This window comes from Panthera leo, chromosome F2 (genome assembly GCF_018350215.1).
Source record: "Panthera leo isolate Ple1 chromosome F2, P.leo_Ple1_pat1.1, whole genome shotgun sequence".
In the NCBI taxonomy this organism is placed as follows: domain Eukaryota; kingdom Metazoa; phylum Chordata; class Mammalia; order Carnivora; family Felidae; genus Panthera; species Panthera leo.
The window spans coordinates 34,720,308-34,738,925 of record NC_056695.1 but is presented as its reverse complement, the minus strand read 5'-3'; the positions used below and the strand labels follow the sequence as shown (position 1 = coordinate 34,738,925).

Below are 18,618 nucleotides of genomic sequence, written 5' to 3'. Positions count from 1 at the left end.
AAACATTTAAGAAATAAATACCAATCCTTTCAGAAAATAGTAAGCTTATGTGTGTAAAAGTTCTGCATATCACTAATATTCAAGCACATATATTGTAGAGGTTGAGTACAGAGGCTTTGCTATCAGACTATCTGAATTTAAGTCCTAGATCTAAGGTCCCAGTTCCAAGTCCCAGATCCAAATCCCAGTTTCTTTATCTTTTAAAATAGGGGCAAATAAAAAACCCCAACTAATTAGATTGTTGTGAATATTAAAAGCAATAACAAAGGTAAAGCTCAATAAATGTCAACTGTTATTAGCTTATATCCCGAGATCTTATCAAATCCCTTAATAACACTGCAGCAAATAATTTGCCCCATAAAACACAGTAAAGTATAACCCAAAAAATTTAAACAATCCCTTTAGGCTCTTAATGATTCCATAATACATATGACAGAAGTCATTTACAAGGCTATTAAAATAAATTTTAACTCGAAAATAAACTCTACCATATATTAATTTTAACTTACTGTAGCATGTTAACTGTGTATTCGCCTAGTGAACTTTTTTAAGAAACTTTATTTTTTTAGAGAAGTTTTAGGTTCACAGCAAAATTAACAGGAAAGTACAGGTATTTTCCATATTACCCCTGCCCCTACACATTATCAACATCTCCCACCACAGTGGTACATTTATTAAAATTAATGAACCCATACTGACACTTCATAATCACCCAAAGTCCATACTTTATATTAGAGCTCACTCTTGGTGTACATTCTATGTTGGGACAAGCATATCATGACATATATTCATCATTATGGTATCATACAGAATATTTTCACTGCCTTAAACATCCTCTGTGTTCCACCTGTTAACCCCTCCCCGCTGACCAACCCTTGGCAATGACTGATCTTTTTACTCTATCCTTAGTTTTGTATTTTTTAGAATCCTGTATAGTTGGAATCATACAGTATGTAGCCTTTTATATTGGCTTCTTTTCACTTAGTAATGAGCATTTAAGTTTTCTCCATGTCTTTTCATGGCTTGATAGCTCATTTTTTTATAGCACTGAATAACATTCAGTTGTCTGGATGTACTATAATTTATTCATTCACAGAGTGAGAGACATCTTTGTTGCTTCCAGGTTTTGACAATGATCAGTAAAACTACTGTAATCATCCCTGTATGGGGTTTTGTGTGGACATAAGTTTTCATCTCCTTTGACACCAAGGAGCACAATTGCTGGATGGTATGGTTACAAGTTTGTTGAGTTTTGTAAGAAACCACCAAACTATCTTCCAAAGTGGTTTCACCATTTTGCATTCCCAGTAGCAGTGAATGAGAATTCCTATCATTTCACATCCTCGTCAACATTTCCTGTTGTCAGTGTTCTGGATTTTGGCCATTCTAATAGGTGTGTAGTGATATCTTACCGTCGTTTTGCATTTCTCTGATATAGGATGTGGAGCCATCTTTTCATATACATATTTGCAGTATGTATATCTTCTTGGTGAGGTGTCAAGGTCTTTGGCTTCTTTTTAAAATCTATTTGTTTGTTTTCTTATTGTTGAATTTTAGAGTTTTTTGTATATTTTGGATTATGGTCCTTTATCAGATGTGTCTTTTGCAAATATTTTCTCCCAGTCAGTGACTTGTCTTCTCATTCTCTTGATACTGACTTTCTCAGAGAAGCCTCTTTTTTAATTAAAGCATAATTAACATACAATGTTATATTAGTTTCGGGTGTCAATATATTGATTCAACAATACATTAGTGCTTACAACAATAAGTGTAGTCACTGTCTGTTACCATGCAATGTTATTACAATATTATTGACAATATTCTCAATGTTGTATTTTTCATCTCCATGACTTACTTACTTTATAACTGGAAGTTTGTACCTCTAATCCCCTTCACCTATTTCATCCATGCCCCCCACCTTCCTCTCCTAAAGCAGCCACCAGTTTGTTCTCTGTATTTAAGAGTCTGGTTTGTTTGTTTTGTTTTGTTTTTAAGATTCCACACATAAATGAAATTGTATGGTATTTGTCTTTGTCTGTCTGACTTACTTCACTTAGTATAATACTCTCTGGGTCTATCCATGTTGTTGCAAATGCCAAGATTTCATTAGTATTTATGGCTGAATAATATTCTATTGTGTATATATACCACATCTTTTTTATCCATTCATCTGTCAATAAGCACTTGGGGTGCCTCCATATCTTGGGTATTGTAATAAATCCTGCAATAAACATAGGGGCACATATATCTTTTGAATCAGTGGTTTTGTTTCCTTTGGGTAAATACCTAGTAGTAAGATTACTGGATCATATGGTATTTCTATTTTCAATTTTTTGAGGAACTTTCATACCGTTTTCCACAGTGGTTGCACCAATTTGCATTCCCACCAACAGTGCACAAGGGTTCCTTTTTCTCCACATCCTCCTCAACATTTGTTATTTCTTGTCTTTTTTATCCTAGACATCCTGACAAGCATAAGGTTATATCTCATTATGGTTTTGATTTGCATTTCCCTGATGATTAGTGATGCTGAGCATCTTTTCATGTGTCTATTGGCTAACTATATGTCTTCTTTGGAAAAATCTCTATTCAAATCCTTGGCACATTTTTTAATCATATTGGTTTTTTGGTGTTGAATTGTGTTAAGTTCTTTATATAGCTTACATACTAACTCCTTATCAAATATATTATTTGCAAATATCTTCTCCCATTCAGTACATTGCCTATTTTGTTGGTTTCCTTCACTGTGCAAAAGCTTTTAATTTTGATGTAGTCCTAACAGTTTATTTTGCTTTTAGTTCCCTTGCCTCCGAAGACATATCTAGAAAAATGTTGCCAAGGCCACTGTTTCTTTCTAGGAGTTTTATTGTTTCAGGTTTCACATTTAGGTCTTCAATCCATTTTGAATTTATTTGTGTGTACGGTATAAGAAAGTGGTCTAGTTTCATTCTTTTGCATGTAGGTGTCCAGTCCAGTTTTATTATCTTTCTCAGATAAGAATTTTCTTTCTTGGATCATGTCTTTGGTGTTGTATCTAAATTAATGAACTTTTTTTTTTTTTGAGAGAGAGAGCGAGAGAGAGAGAGAACACACAAGCCAGAGGGGGACAGAGAGAGAGAGAGCATGAGAATCCCAAGCAGGCATCACATGGTCAGTGTACAGCCTGATGCAGGGCTCAGTGTCATGAACCATGAGATCATGATCTGAGCTGAAATCAAGATGCTTAACCAATTGAGCCACCCAGTCACCACAAAATTAATTAACTTCTTACACTTTTTCAAAATGTGTTTAAAATCTGAAAATAAATCCATATTGAGATACAAGTGTTGAGCAGTGAGCTGGACATTCACTAAGGAAGTAGAGAAATGTATAAAGTCAATATGACTTAAAATATTCCCCAACACTCCCCTAATCATTGCATACCAGAGATGGGGCACAAGCTTGGGCTGGATAGTTCACTTGTTAAGAATTGGCAGGTGAGAGCCAGCAGTAAGCAACACTGCTCACAGCCAGGGAAATAGTCACCTTGGGGGTCAGGGAACTACTACTCAGCATACCACCCCCAAAGTAATTTTTCTTGATATATTGTTAGATTTGTTTCATTTTTTTAAAGTAATAAATTTCCAAGTGTTACAAATTCTAGTCCCAAGTGTGAAGAGAATACAAAAAAGGTAATTGCAGGAGAAAAGAAAAGCAAATACTTTAAAGCTGTTGATAAATCTACCTTTTAGAGCTTATAAGTATCAAAATCACTTAAAATAGAAAAAATTGAGTAATCTGTGTTTATGGAAGCACAACTGTTTATTATAAGTAAAGCAATTCAATCAAAAAGATTTTTCTGTCAAGCACCATAAGTTGTTACATTTTTCAACAACATTGGAAGAATCTAGCATGTCACCACATTGCTCTTATATTACCTTGGTGCTCTGTAAAAAATGGCGGTTAACTTGGGAAGGAGAGTGTAGGTGGTCCAAGCTGAAGCTTTGAGACCATACCTAGCCTTTAGCACAGAAAATGACCTTAAAAGCACACACCCCATGGGACCTCCTCTATGGAGACACGTTACTTCCAATATCTATATTGAAGAGCTAATTTATATGAAATATCTTTTTATTAAGAAATATTTCTTTTTTTTTTTTTTTTAATTTTTTTTTTCAACGTTTTTTATTTATTTTTGGGACAGAGAGAGACAGAGCATGAACGGGGGAGGGGCAGAGAGAGAGGGAGACACAGAATCGGAAACAGGCTCCAGGCTCCGAGCCATCAGCCCAGAGCCTGACGCGGGGCTCGAACTCACGGACCGCGAGATCGTGACCTGGCTGAAGTCGGACGCTTAACCGACTGCGCCACCCAGGCGCCCCATTAAGAAATATTTCTAGGAGAGTAATCATTTAAAATTAGATACTCAATGTTATTTATTATAGTTTTCATCCTGACATTTTCTTATTTAAACTAAGGCAAAATATATTTCCCATATTACAAATACACAAGAAAACAAATACTCTTGTTCTTCAGTGATTAATAATAAAGACAATAAAGACTACAAAGGGAGAACATGACCTGATTTTTAATCTGATTTTGTGAATTAATAACTTACTGATAGAGTCAAAATTTGAATTGATTTGAAAATATAATCTTAACATTTCTCTAAATGAAAAAAAGATGAAAAGTTACATGAAAAGTTACAATGTAACACCTAGGCTGTGGTATAGATTGCACTTTTTCTACAAAAGAATATTTATTTGCTATATAGAGAGCTATAATCATAACATAGGTTCCTAAAATAAAAAGCATGACATTTACAAACATAAACACTAGAATAGGTTACAGGGATTATTGTGTGTATACTAGGAAATGTAAACAAAGAGACATACTTATTAGGAATACTAACTCCATATTTGATAAACCAAATTTCATATATAAACCACTGGCTAATTTCAACTTTAAAGTAAAGACATTGTTTCAAATATACTGTGTAGATTATCTCATGTCTCATTTATGTTTTAGAAAATAAAAGTCTTTCTTGTTATTAATATCATTGTTGTTTCCTCAAGAGAAAGCTCATCCACCCACCCTGACACATAAAGGTCACTGACATGTGAAAGTCAATATGGAGACTGGCTTTCTGTAAATCAGATTAATGGTAATGAATGTCCATTCAGTCACTATAATATTTTGTTCCATTATGTGGTTATGCTACCATTTATATCCATTCTACTGTTACTGGACACTTAGAAGGTTTACAACATTTCTACCAAGAAAAATGCTATTGTGAATAATCTTATAAATGTCTCTTGGTACATATATGTGCAATATTTGTACTCTCAAAATCAGTACATAATAATGCCACATTCTTGCCAAAATACTGTATTTTTCCACTTTTTAATGTTTTTTATCTGGTGGGCATGTACTGGTATTTCATTATATAAATATAATTTATATTTCCCTAGTAACTGATGAGATTGAATATTGTGTTTTGGTCACTATTATTTCCTCTTTTATAAAATAAAAAATCCAGGGGCGCCTGGGTGGCTCAGTCGGTTAAGCATCCAACTTCGGCTCAGGTCATGATCTCGCGGTTCGTGAGTTCAAGCCCCGTGTCAGGCTCTGTGCTGACAGCTCAGAGCCTGGAGCCTGTTTCAGATTCTGTGTCTCCCTCTCTCTCTCTGACCCTCCCCCGTTCATGCTCTGTCTCTCTCTGTCTCAAAAATAAATAAACGTTAAAAAAATTTTTTAAAAATTAAAAAAAATAAAATAAAATAGTCCAATTATACCTTTGAATGTTTAAAATTAGAGTTACAAGACAAAATATTTCCCTTCCTCCTAATAATTATTTGGAGTATACTTTCCACTGTAAAAACAAAACAAACAAACAAAAACAGAATGTTGAGACCTTACTTGTGCAATAGTCAATGCATATTTATTAATTTCCTACTATGTTCTAGGTGGCATCTGGAGAAAAAAAAAAAACATGGTATCAGATAACTACCAGAAATTAGAAGATTACCACTCTTTAAAAAAATGAATAATTAAAGTTTCCTCAAACTTCCACCATCTGCCCCAATTCTATCAAGAAAAAGAGTAAATCTCTGTCTATTTAAGCCACATGGAAATTCACCTAGTATTATAAAACAAAATGTCAACTCAGAAAGAAAAGCATGTGAGGGCAGTGAAAACACTTAAGACCTATTTTCACTCCATTCTTAATGAAGTACAGAAATGTATAAAATGAGTGTGGCATAAAACATTCTCCACCCCCACCCCAGTCATATTGCATGCCAGAGAGGCCAACAAATTGGGCTGGACAGCTCACTCACTCAGTGAGGAAACATAACTTCTGAATCACTGTAGCTTACAACCTTTTCCACAACATTTCAAGTCTAACATAGACTATATTAATTAACTCCTAATAATAATAACTGGGTTAATTTATTCTGTAAACATTTCTTCAGTACCTACTGTATGCTAGAAACTACACGCTAGACATGGAATGAACAATGATGAGGAGACAAGTCCCCACCCTTTAGGGAAATTATAGTTTAATAATGAAAGTATAACATTTGGCCATGCAAATAAACCTATTCTGGTACTAAGACAATAATTTATATAGATGTCTACCGATAGAGACTCAAATAGATAATTGTAGACTTTTACTTGGTGTATCAGAAAAGGCTTCACAGAGAAAGTTGAAAAGTGAATGGGGAGAGAGAGGTACAAAAAAAGGGGAAGAGCATTAGCACAAGCGCATGAAACAGCAGCCCAGTAAGAGAACTACAGGTGATTTGGCATAGGTGGGGTTTAGAGCACAATATAGAAGACAAGGGGGCCAAATAGTAAGGATCTGGTACAGCACTCTGGGGAGTTTGGAAATGTTATATGTGTTTACATAGAACAACATACACATTGCATCAAAAAGGAAGGAGATTACACACTCAGAAGAAATTATTAAGAGGATTTTAATAAAGGGATTATTTACAGAAATATAGACAGGGTTGAGGGAAATCTACAGGAGAGTGAAGGATAAGTAGCTGGAACCAAGGACAGGTACAGCAGGAAGTTGTTACTATAATAGGCCTGATGGCCCTAGGGAAAGGAGGGATCCTTGATGTCTTGAAAGGGCTGTAGTTGTAGAAGGGCAGTTCTACTGCATTCGGTAGAAGGAAACAGACAACCTAGTCTATTTGGAAAGAAAAGATCCAAAGGAATAACTGACCTCACTCAGTCTGCTTCCATCCATTGTCACCTTCTAGTGTCTCCTATTGCACTAAATACAACCAGAAAAGATTCAGAAAGAGTGGCTGACACAATTTATAAAGTTCATCCCACTGGCACAAAGAGCGGAGTGGAAAAGAATGAAGACGTGTGTATGAGTGTGTTTGTGTGAGTGCATGTGCATGTGTGTGTATCTCACCTACTATGTGCAAAACATTATACGTTTATGCATTTCATATACACTAGCTCTTTAAGCTTCTTAAAAATCATGAGAACTAGATATATTTACCACCTCCTTAAAAATAAACATAGGTTAGATAAATTATTTATGATCACATATCTAGCAAGTTGCAAGCTGGGTTTTCAACTCAATACTTCTTGACAGGAATGATTTACTCTAAAAGTTGTTTTTTTCCCTTCAACCAAGAGCCAATATCACATAGTATTATGGTGAAACATTTGAGGCATACCATTAAAACAAAATACACTAAAAAGGTGGTCACTGTTCACACAATTATTTATTTAATACTATTTTAATGCTATTTTTAATGCATTAAGATAAATGAAAACAAAATATATCTCTTTAAAAGAAGATAAATTATCATTATTCCTGGATAGTTTCATGACACAAATAATTAAAAGAAACTCAATTCAAAATCTATTGGAATTAATAAGAGTTCAGTAAGGCAGCCAGTCATAAACATATATATAAACCTAGTTAAATAGCTTTCACATATACTTATAATGTTTGGTTAGAAAATACAATGATATGAAAGTGGCTAAGATATCAGATCCTAAAACTTCCTGAAACAAAGAAAAAGTCATTTTTAATCTATTTGAGATAATGGATGCTAGCTAAATTTATTGTGGTAATCCTTATAGAACACATGTAAGTCAAGTCATTAGGCTATACAACTTAAATTTATACAGAAGACATTCTTTAACATTTTAGCCATTCTAATAAATGTGTAGTGATATATCATGATTTTAATTTGCACTTCTCTAATGAATAATGATGTTGGTATTTTCATGTACATACTTGTGCTTAATATATATTCTTTGGTGAAATATTTATGCAAATATTTTGCACACTTTAAAAGAAAATGGGAAAACAATTGCAAAAATTTTGAGGTTTCTTTATATTTTATGTAAATTCCTTTATTAGATACATGCTTTGGAAATACATTCCCAGTCTCTGGCTTATATTTTCATTCTCAACAGAGTGTCGCAAAAAGCAGAAATACTTAATTTTTATGAAATTTAACCTACTCAGTTTTCTTTTATGAATCATGCTTTTGATGCTGCACCTAGGAAAGGTTTGGCAAGATTTGGCAAGAATGTAGAGGAACTAGAACTCTCATAAACTAATGGTGAGAATGTCTAGTGGTGCAAGAAATTTGGAAAACAGTTTGGCAATTTCTTAAAAAGTTCAACATGCATTAGGCATATGATCAAGATGTTCTACTTCCAGGTGTTTCCTTAAAAGAAGTGAAGGCAAACACCCATGTTAAGACTTGGATATGAATGTTTATAACAGCTTTGTGTAATAGCCTAAAACCAGAAACAATCCAAATGTCCATAAATTGATGGATAGATAGATAAACTGTGGTGTGTTAATATAGTGCATTACTATACATGGGGAAAAGAAGAATGAATTATTGATACAAAACACAACATGGATGAATCTCCAAATAACTGTGCTAAGTGAAAAAGCCAGACTAAAAAATAGTATATACTGTATAATTCCATTTATACACAATTCTAGAAAATGTAAACTCATCTATAGTGACCAAAAGCAGTTTAAGTGTTTGCTTGGAGACAGGGGGTGAGATATAAGAAAGGGGGTGGGAAGAAGAAAGAAATAGGGAAGTACACAAGGAAATTCTTGGGAATGATGGATATGTTCATGATCTTGATTGTGGTGATGCTTTCATAATGTATACATGTGTCAAGACATTTCAAATAGTAAACTTTAAAATATGCATTTTATTATATGTAAATTATGCCCCAGTAAAGAGGTTACTAAAATGTGCTGTATATGTTATATATACACATTTATACATATCTGTACAAAAATATATACATATTTTTTCCTTCTTCATTAGGTACTTGTCAAAATCTAGCATGACCTGGAAATATATATTGGAACGTATATATTTTGGGCAAAATCCTCTTGTGAAGATTTATTCTCCACTGCATAAATGGTACTATCTCCATATTATAGCCATAATACATATAAAGCTTTTTAGATCAACAATACATAATTAAAGCACAATAGAAAACATGGATAAAGGCTATGATCATATAGCTCACATCAACACAAATAAATACAAATAGTCAATAAGTGAATGAATACAAATAGTCAATAAATAAAGAAAAATTTAGCTCAAGAAGGAAGCAAAGAAATGAAAATTAAAATAATTATGTAATATCTTGTACTGTTGTTCTATGAAATTGAATTTTTTAAAGCTAATGTTCACTGCTAGGGGCAATATTAATTAGTTTACCCTTTCCAAAAATAAATGTAGCTAAAAATATCAAGTGCCTTTAATATTATCTGTCTTCTTTTACCTACCAGTTATTCCATTTCAAGAAAATTATTCTAAATAACCAGAAATCTAATAATTGCTCTTAGCTGAAAAATCAGTTTCTATTGCTTTCAAATAAGAATTATAAATGCAAAAAAATAGGAACTGTAAAATTATTAAATGTTTGTAATATCAAATAGCAAAGGGTGAGAATGATATTTGAAAATTTTAGCCATAATAATTATTATTAAATACATAGAGAATAAATGCTTCAAAGAAGAATTCTAGCCAATATAGTTTTCAGGTCTGGCTTGATGACAAGGATCTAATGCAGAAGAAAGAGCATTGACCCATATGCTGATGGAATAACTTGCTGTACAGCAAGCCCACTGTAGTGGCTCATTTTGAAACTAAACTCCACGGAGATCATGAGATAGAAAGTAGAGTTACAAACCCACCGAGGACCATAAAAGAATGTTGCAAACACATTATAGATTACTTACCACACTCTCTTTAGCCAAATCAAGGCATGCACAAGCCACAAGCATATCATGTCAACCCTGAATATTAAGAAACCAATTAAACCACTTTCTGCAAGAATAAATGTTTAATAGATTAAACAGAAAGAGAAACAAATAAGGAATTCTATTCCAAGCGTTTAAAGACCACCAAATAGTTTACTATCTCTCTGCAATTAGACCCAGGATTTGACAGTTAAACAACAGTGACCATGCAGGCCTACACTCTACTAGAAACAGCCAAATCTTTCCAAGAGTTTCTAGATATAGCATTACTTGGGTCTAGACTTGATTTCCTGAGTCTCTCCAGAATGGTTTTTTCATGCCATTAGATAACAACTCCCAGAGTACAAAAGCATCCTGCCATATATAATGCACAATTTTATTATACAGAAGAAATTAAGATACTTTGTTTGATAAAGTTAGAAGTAACTTCATGATGACAGTGTCTGTGAGAATAATTACAGTAGGAAGGCAACTAATGTCCTTTGTAAGGGCATACATAAAATTTTTAACAAAAACTTGCATTTTTGTGGTAATTTCACTAAACAGTTGTTATAAGAAATATTTTTCATATTCTATTGTCTTATTATAATACAACACATGATAAAAAATCCCCATTAGAGTCATTCCATTCTGATCTCTCAGTGAACGATGTTTGCTTTCTATTGCACTTATAAATCTAATAAGTATTTATAACAAATATTTAGTAAAATATTTCCATGAAAAAAATATTCTAACTTGAAATGCAAAAATGAATAGCCACCCAAGACAAGAAGTCTTAGCTTTAACATTGACATCTATGTTGAAATAATATACATCATATTATGGACTTAATGTTTGTGTCCTCTCAAAATTTGCATGCTAAAATCCTAAGCCTCATTATTATAGTGTAAAGATGTGGAGCCTTTGGGAAATGATTAGGTGATTAAGAATGGAGTCCTCATGAATAGGATTAGTGTCTGTGATATTGTGATTTATAAGAAATATATATTTAGTCATTCATTTCATCATTCAAATGGCCAAATATATATTTCTCACACATATTTGATCTTTCTCCACAGTTCCGAGCTCACAGCTCCCAAACCCTTGGAATTTCCTTAGTGTTAAGATTGACAAAGGTGTCTTGTTAATGAAGTAACTTTTACACCCCACCTGAGCATATGGGCTGGTTACCAAAGGAACCAACCATGTGATTGAAGTGTTGGAGCTTTCAATCCCCCCTCACTCCCAACCCTTCCCAGCTCCCGGGAGGGGAGGGGGCCTGAAGACAGAATCAATCACCACTGGCCAATGATTTAATCAATTGTGACTTTGTAATGAAGCCTCCATAAAAACCAAAAAGGACAGGGTTTGGAAAGCTTCCAAGCTGGTAAACAAGAGGCGATTTGGGAGATTTGGCACACCCTGAGACGGCATGGAAGCTTCATGCCCCTTCCCACATACCTTGTCCTATGCATCTCTTTTATCTGACTGTTCCTGAGTTATATCCTCTTGTTTGTTTGTTTTGTTTCAAGTTTAATTTAAATTCTAGTTAGTTAACATATAGTGTAATACTGAGGAGTATTTGGTGATGCATCACTTACATATAAACCCCATGCTAATCATAAGTGCCCACTTAATTCCCATCACCCATTTAGTCCATCCCCCACCCATAATAAACAAGTGATCAAAGAAATAAAATGTTTCTCTGAGTTATGTGAGCTACTGACCAAATTAATCAAACACAAAAAGGGGGAAATAGAAACCTGTGATTTATAGCCTGGGCTTGTCACAAGCATGGGGGTAAGGGGTAGGAGGAGAGGTGATGTCTTGTAGTAGTGAACTCTTCATCTGTGGAATCTGATGCTATCTCCAGGTAGTGTTAGAATTGAGTTGAATTCTCGAACACCCTGCTGGTTGGTATGGGGAACCCCCACAACTCCACACATGGAAATTGAGTCTCAGAATACCAAATTTAGTGCCCTTATAAAGAGACCCCAAAGAGTTCTCTCCCGTTCCTTCATGTGAGGACACTGCAAGACAGCCATCTGTGAACCAAGAAGGCCCTCACCAGATACAATCTGCCTTGACTTAGACTTCCCAGCCTTCAGAATTGTGAGAAATAAATTTTTGTTGTTTAAAGCCACCCAGTCTATATTTCTGTTACAGCAACCCAAATTAACTAAGGCATCTGCACAGTGAAAAAAATAATTTTCACAAGAAGCATTGTAATAGAAATACAATATGGTGTATTGTAAAATACAGTTTGCTTATTCCAAACAAAAGAACAGTATAAAAATAAAATTTTTAAAAATCCTAGTTAATTTGGGATGAAATAGTCATTTATGAAACTTTAGTATGAAAATATTACTGGCAACTTTGTAAACTAATGTAATATATCATAAATAATTAATAGACATTATTTATTCATAAACTATAAGAGAAATTTGCATATTCTTTCTTGAAGAAATAAAAAAAGGGACACACTTATTCTGAAATACAGGAATCCTTTTATACTTCAAATGTAGCAAGCACATAGCAAACTCTTTTGTATAAAAACCTATCAAGATATGCAAGATTCTTTGGCAAAGGGAAGATGGAATTGTACAATGTACCGTGTATTATAGACTAAGTAATATACATGGAGCTTTACATTTTTAACTTTATTCAGGTTTCACAACAATGACCCTATAAGGTTAATAATTGTGCCCATTTGATTTTTTAATTTAATTTCATTTTAACCCCAGTATAGTTAACATACAGTGTTGTATTAGTTTCAGGTGTGCAATATAGTGATTCAACAATTCCAGACATCACCCAATGCACATCCCAAGTTCACTCCTTCATCTAATTGTGCCCATTTTATAGATTAGTAAATTGTGTATCAAGAGGTAGAAGTTCGCCCAAGATCACACAACCAGTTATTAGAGGAGTCCAGTTTAGAACCCAGGTCTCTGAGACTCCAGAGTCCAGGCATTTCACAATATGTGCATCCCGAATGTCACTTTGACTCATACTATTATAGACAGACCAAGATTCAGTGCCTTACTCTTCTATAATATCAACCTACTGCCAAGGAATCTTTAATTTCTTTCTATCTTTTGCTAACTCATCTCCTAAACACAAATTAACTCTCTTCATTTAGTTCCTGTCATATCATACATGATCACTGTTTTCTGTCAAAAATTGAAATTACTTGTAATATTCTGACCATTCTTTATTTTTTCTTTTTTAAAATCTTTTTTAAGTTTATTTATTCTGAAAGAGAGAGAAAGAGGCAGAGAGAGAGAGGAAGAGAGAAAATCCCAAGCAGGCTCCTCATCATCAGCACAGAGCTGGATGCGGGGCTCGATCCCATGAACTATGAGATCAGGACCTGATCCAAAATCAGAAGTCAGATGTTTAACTGACTGAGCCACCTAGGCACCCCACACCATTCTTTAATTAACCTATGTTCCCTTTTGGCTTGAAATAAACACTTTCTTTCCTACAGGTAAGTCCCCTCTCCCCAGTCAGTTTTCATCAAAACTCTGTATTTTTAACAGAATTAAACCCACACATTATTTTTCTCTCATCAGCATACAGCCTTAAAATATAGTTTGAGATTGTAATTCCTCATCTTATATGCCATTTCTTTGGAAAACAACAGTGTAAAAACCATATTGCATTTGGATTTCAAGCAGCCTGAATCTAAAAAGCAAAAATCCTCATGTCCTTCCAGGGAGCAATTCCTCTGAGTCATTCCTGAGAAGGGCTTTGCATCACTGCTCCACTGAAACATAATGATCTTCAGACGCCTCATTCTCTCAGAGGAAACATCTTTAATTGGAGAAAGTAGGAGAAAAAAACAATTGGGCCAAGTATTCTCAGAGGATCTTAAACTGCTTTTCACAGCTCATTTATAAGTTTGTCTCTTCCCTTACCCTTTCCACGACCCCCACAAATATACATGTATGTCACTTTTCTTTTCAGAAATTAGTCATTTATAAAGAAACCAATTATTTTTACCAAACCAATCCATAATTGCATTTTAAAAGCTGGTGGTGTTACAGGCAGTGCAATCAAATACAAACATGTGAGAGTGTTAGATCATTTGTCCAGGATATTAGCTGTTAGTGGTCAAGTTGAGCAAAGAATCTGATGTGCTTCCAGGACTACCAATTGAAAACTGCTCATGTCTTAAAAAATTAAATAAAATCAAGTTCTATACGTAGAATTCAGGCTACTGTCATCTCTGAGAGCAATTCCACAAAGCCTCCTGAGGTTACCCAAAATCTTCTGCACCCACAGTCAGCTCTCCACACATGACCTATTACTATTCAAATCATAATGCATCACTCCCTTTTTGCCAGTCACATCTAGATAAAAAATCTACCATGACCTACAGGACTCTAGGTGATGATCCAGTTCCTGGTAACATCCAAAGCCTCATTTCCACCTTTTCCCCTCAACCATGCATTTTCACAGCACTGGTCTTGTTGCTAATGTATTTTTTTCAATTTACAAAACATGTTGCCATCCTGGGCTCTCGCATTGTCTGCAATGCACTTCTCCAAGATATTCGATTGGCTCAGTCTCTCATTTCATGAAATTATCTGATCAACGTCACCTTTCAGAGAAGAGTTTTCTGATCATTTTCATCATGCCCTATCCCTCTATTCTGCATTAGCTTTTCTCCCTAGCATTTATCACTAACTGATATAATACATTATGTATTTATTATCTCTCTCTCTCTTACATTAGAATATAAGCTTCCATGAGGGTAAAGATATTGTGTGTTCACCACTGCGGTCCCAATATCAAGAACATTGCCAGAAACATACATAGAAGTCCAAAAGTATATGTTGAATTCATTAATTAATGGCTGCAAAATATTAAATCAGTCAAATTTATTTATAAATTAAAATTCCAAGTCATGTTTTAGTTCATAACTTTTGATGTTATTTATTCATGATGCATTTCCTCCTCCTTCTGAAATACTTTCTCTTTTGAAATGCTATCCCTTACCAATTGAATGTGAACTCAGTAAGAACTATCAATAAAAGTGTACTGCCCCCTCAGCAGTTATCTAAGGGATGGGTATAAAAACAAACTATAAAAATCTGGTTCCTTATCCCTGAAACTAAAGTGTGAGCCTAAAAACTCTCAAAATACTTGTAGCTGATTGAGTCCAGTGTTGTATTTGGAGAAGACATGCAGAGGTTATCTAGTTCATATCATTTCCAGCATCTAGTAGTTCTTCTATTTGGGGAGCTACCCAATATTCTTCCATAGGCTTCCCCCCTCTCCCCTACCCTGTTTGTTTGTTTGTTTGTTTGTTTGTTTAAATTAACCAGAATCAGTTTCCGTTGCTTACAATCCAAACTCCTAACACACATGACAAGCGTATATTCAATCCAATATGCCTTAAAATAAAAAATTTAACATAAAGTCCCCCAACCCTTTTTTCTCTCTCATCTTTCTCTCTCAGTCTGTTCTACACACACACTTTCCAATTACATAGCATCCTTTAGTTACTCAAACCCAACCTCTCTGGAGACATCTCCCAGACATGCCCTTTCCAATGATTTTAGTGTTTCAAATCATTTATCCTTCCTCTGATCTAGCATTGTTTACTCAAAACTGCTGAATTAAAGTAGAAGTTATGTAATCAATATGATTAAGCCAAATCTTACCAAGTTATCAATAATCAATAGCTTCTTAATCTTGCCATGCATATTTGCATTTCTTTAAAAAGAGGTTACTCAAAATTTATTTGTTTGTTCAAATTTCAGGCAGAATGACAAAGTGAAGAATTTTAGAAAGCATAAAGTAGCTACTCTTAAAAATGTATTCAATCATATCACTAAAGCAGCCCATTGATCTGCTCATGGTTCAATTACAGATAAAGAAAGACATGACAACTTATCCATCAGTAAACAGATTTTAGTTGAACTACTTTTGTGACTACATAAAGCATATAGCCCCACTGCAAATGTTGACTGAGTCACAGAGACTTATGATGTTACTAAATATGGCTAACATATCCTAAGCACCCCCTCTATCCCTGATACCTGAGTTTTGGGGACAAAACCAATGATTCATTTCTAACCAATATAATATGACAAAGGTAATAGGAGATCCAGGTCACTGATTAGATTATACAAAACTTCATCTTAGCACAATAGGAGAAAGAGAGACTCTCCCTTGCTGGCTTTGAATATTTAAACTTCCATGCTGTGGGAAGGCCTGAGAGAGGGTGATCCAGCAAAGATCTGTGGACCTGTAAGAGCTGAAATGGGCCCTCAACTGAGAGTCAAGAAGAAAGTAAAGACCTCAGCCCTACAACCACAAGGAATTGAATTCTTCCAACAACACCCATAAGCTTGGAAGAAGATCTCATGCTCCAGAAAGGAGTGTAGCCCTACAAACATTTTGATTGAAGCCTTGTGAGACATGAGCAGAGGACCCAGCTAAGCCTTGCCCAGAAAGATAATAAATGGATGTTGTTTTAAGTCATTACATTTATGCTAATTTGTTACACAGTAATGGAAAATGAATACACTAGTGTAGCAATGAAACAAGAAGAAAAAAGCATGTCTGTAGAAGAACAAATATAGATTGTGGATTTAGCACATGCAATGCTCTTTTATTACTAGCTGATCATGTCCACTTCAAAGGTTGATATGAGGAAGAATCAGAATTTTATGTATAGGAATTAAGGCTTTGTGTGAATATTAAACATAAAAGTGAGTTCCCCTCTCATTTACTCTGCCATTATGTCTCAGTGAGTAACACAGCCCCACCCATTGACAGCAGTCAAGACCTGCTACCTTCATTCTGAAGTCATACTTGGCCAATTCCGAGCCACCGAAAGTGGGAGCTTGATGTATTTCAGGATCTCCTCTACCTACCCATCCATTCTCTCACATGTGAGCGAGGGGGTAGATTCTGGAAATTGCCACCATCCCAACATCTATTGTCCAGGGTATTTGGAGATTGGTTGTTAAATGGACTCCATGAAAGTCCACATAAGAATGCAGCAGTAGATCCTTTGTCTATTCTACTTTGTGTTTGGATATCCTTCTACCGTAGTACCTCTTTAGCCTATTGCTAAGGTGGTACAGGGTTTTTATCCATTTGTAGTTTCCATCCTGACTTCAACCTAGATTTACCTTAGTATTTCAACACTTTGCCAGGGAACCATAGCTGCTCAGGCTCCTCTTGCAGCTTATAAGAACTTTGTTTTCTTGAAAGTGCTACCTTGTTATTTTCAGAAAGACAGAGATTACCACATTGAAAATCCTCCAGCCCAGTACAATTTGAAATCATAGGTGAGTGACTCACAGGCTTCTAGACACTTAAAAAAATTTAATCCAATACAATTTTTGCCAGCATTATGGTTTAATGGAATGAAAGTGGCTATAACTCCAGTAACTTTGAGTGCTTTAGTGATTTTCTACCAAAGCATATTTTTAACATACTCACTGAACACATTCTCATTAAATTTTCTATTTTTACAGCTTACCAGTTTAATTATACCCATGTATGGCAGGTGGTTATGATTTCCTTCTCCACAATTCCCTCACACCTACTTTCTTATAAAGAGACTAGTAATTGCTGTGTTTATTTCATTGTTGATGCTGTAAGTAAAAGCATCAGAAATTTGACTATTCTCAAATTTCCTGGAAACTCTGACCGACCATATTTTCTCAAATTTGCAATGACAATTTTCAAGAAAAGTGCTTATAGCATTGAATTCTTAGTGTATTCCTCCAAATATAAATGCCAGATTTTTATTTTCTCATTCTATGCTACTGTTTTTTTCTTTCAGGCACAATTCTAGTCTTGACACTCTCCTCTTCATTTTGTTTGTGTTGTCAATCAGTATTCCATTATCACATTTTCCCACGGTCTCATTTCAACTTTAATTTCATTCACAAATCCAATACCATATCTGGTAACCAGCCTCCACCCAGATTTAATCCCTCCTCTCTCCTTCTCCCTCTCCTTCAGGCACTTGTGCCCCAATCATGGTGCAAAGTGTTCTAAGAAGTTAAAAAGAATATGAGATAAGTTTATATAATGGCTGTGCCATGGAGAAGACAGTTTAAATTCTGTGAAGAGCTGACAAAACATAAACTGATGAAATCTTAAACATAATTTTGATTTAATACAATCAGTAATTAACACCTATTTTGCTTGCAGCTTAAAATTAAAATGATGTGCCACAACTGGATATATTACCAATATATTCATGATATGCCATGAAGACTGAATGATGAGGACTGCATTCATCTAGAACAGTCTTCAGTATTTCTACCTCTCCTGAATCAACCATTAGTGGTAGATTGCAACTGAAACACACTTAGCTGCAAACAACTAACTTAAAAAAAAAA

At 34.6% G+C, this 18,618-nt stretch overlaps 1 protein-coding gene across 1 annotated transcript in view; it reads right to left on the bottom strand.

The window, feature by feature from the left end:
* Positions 1–18,618, bottom strand: part of CNBD1 (cyclic nucleotide binding domain containing 1) — a 467,744-nt gene that overhangs the window by 395,056 nt on the left and 54,070 nt on the right. The gene's annotated exons all lie outside the window — the stretch shown is intronic.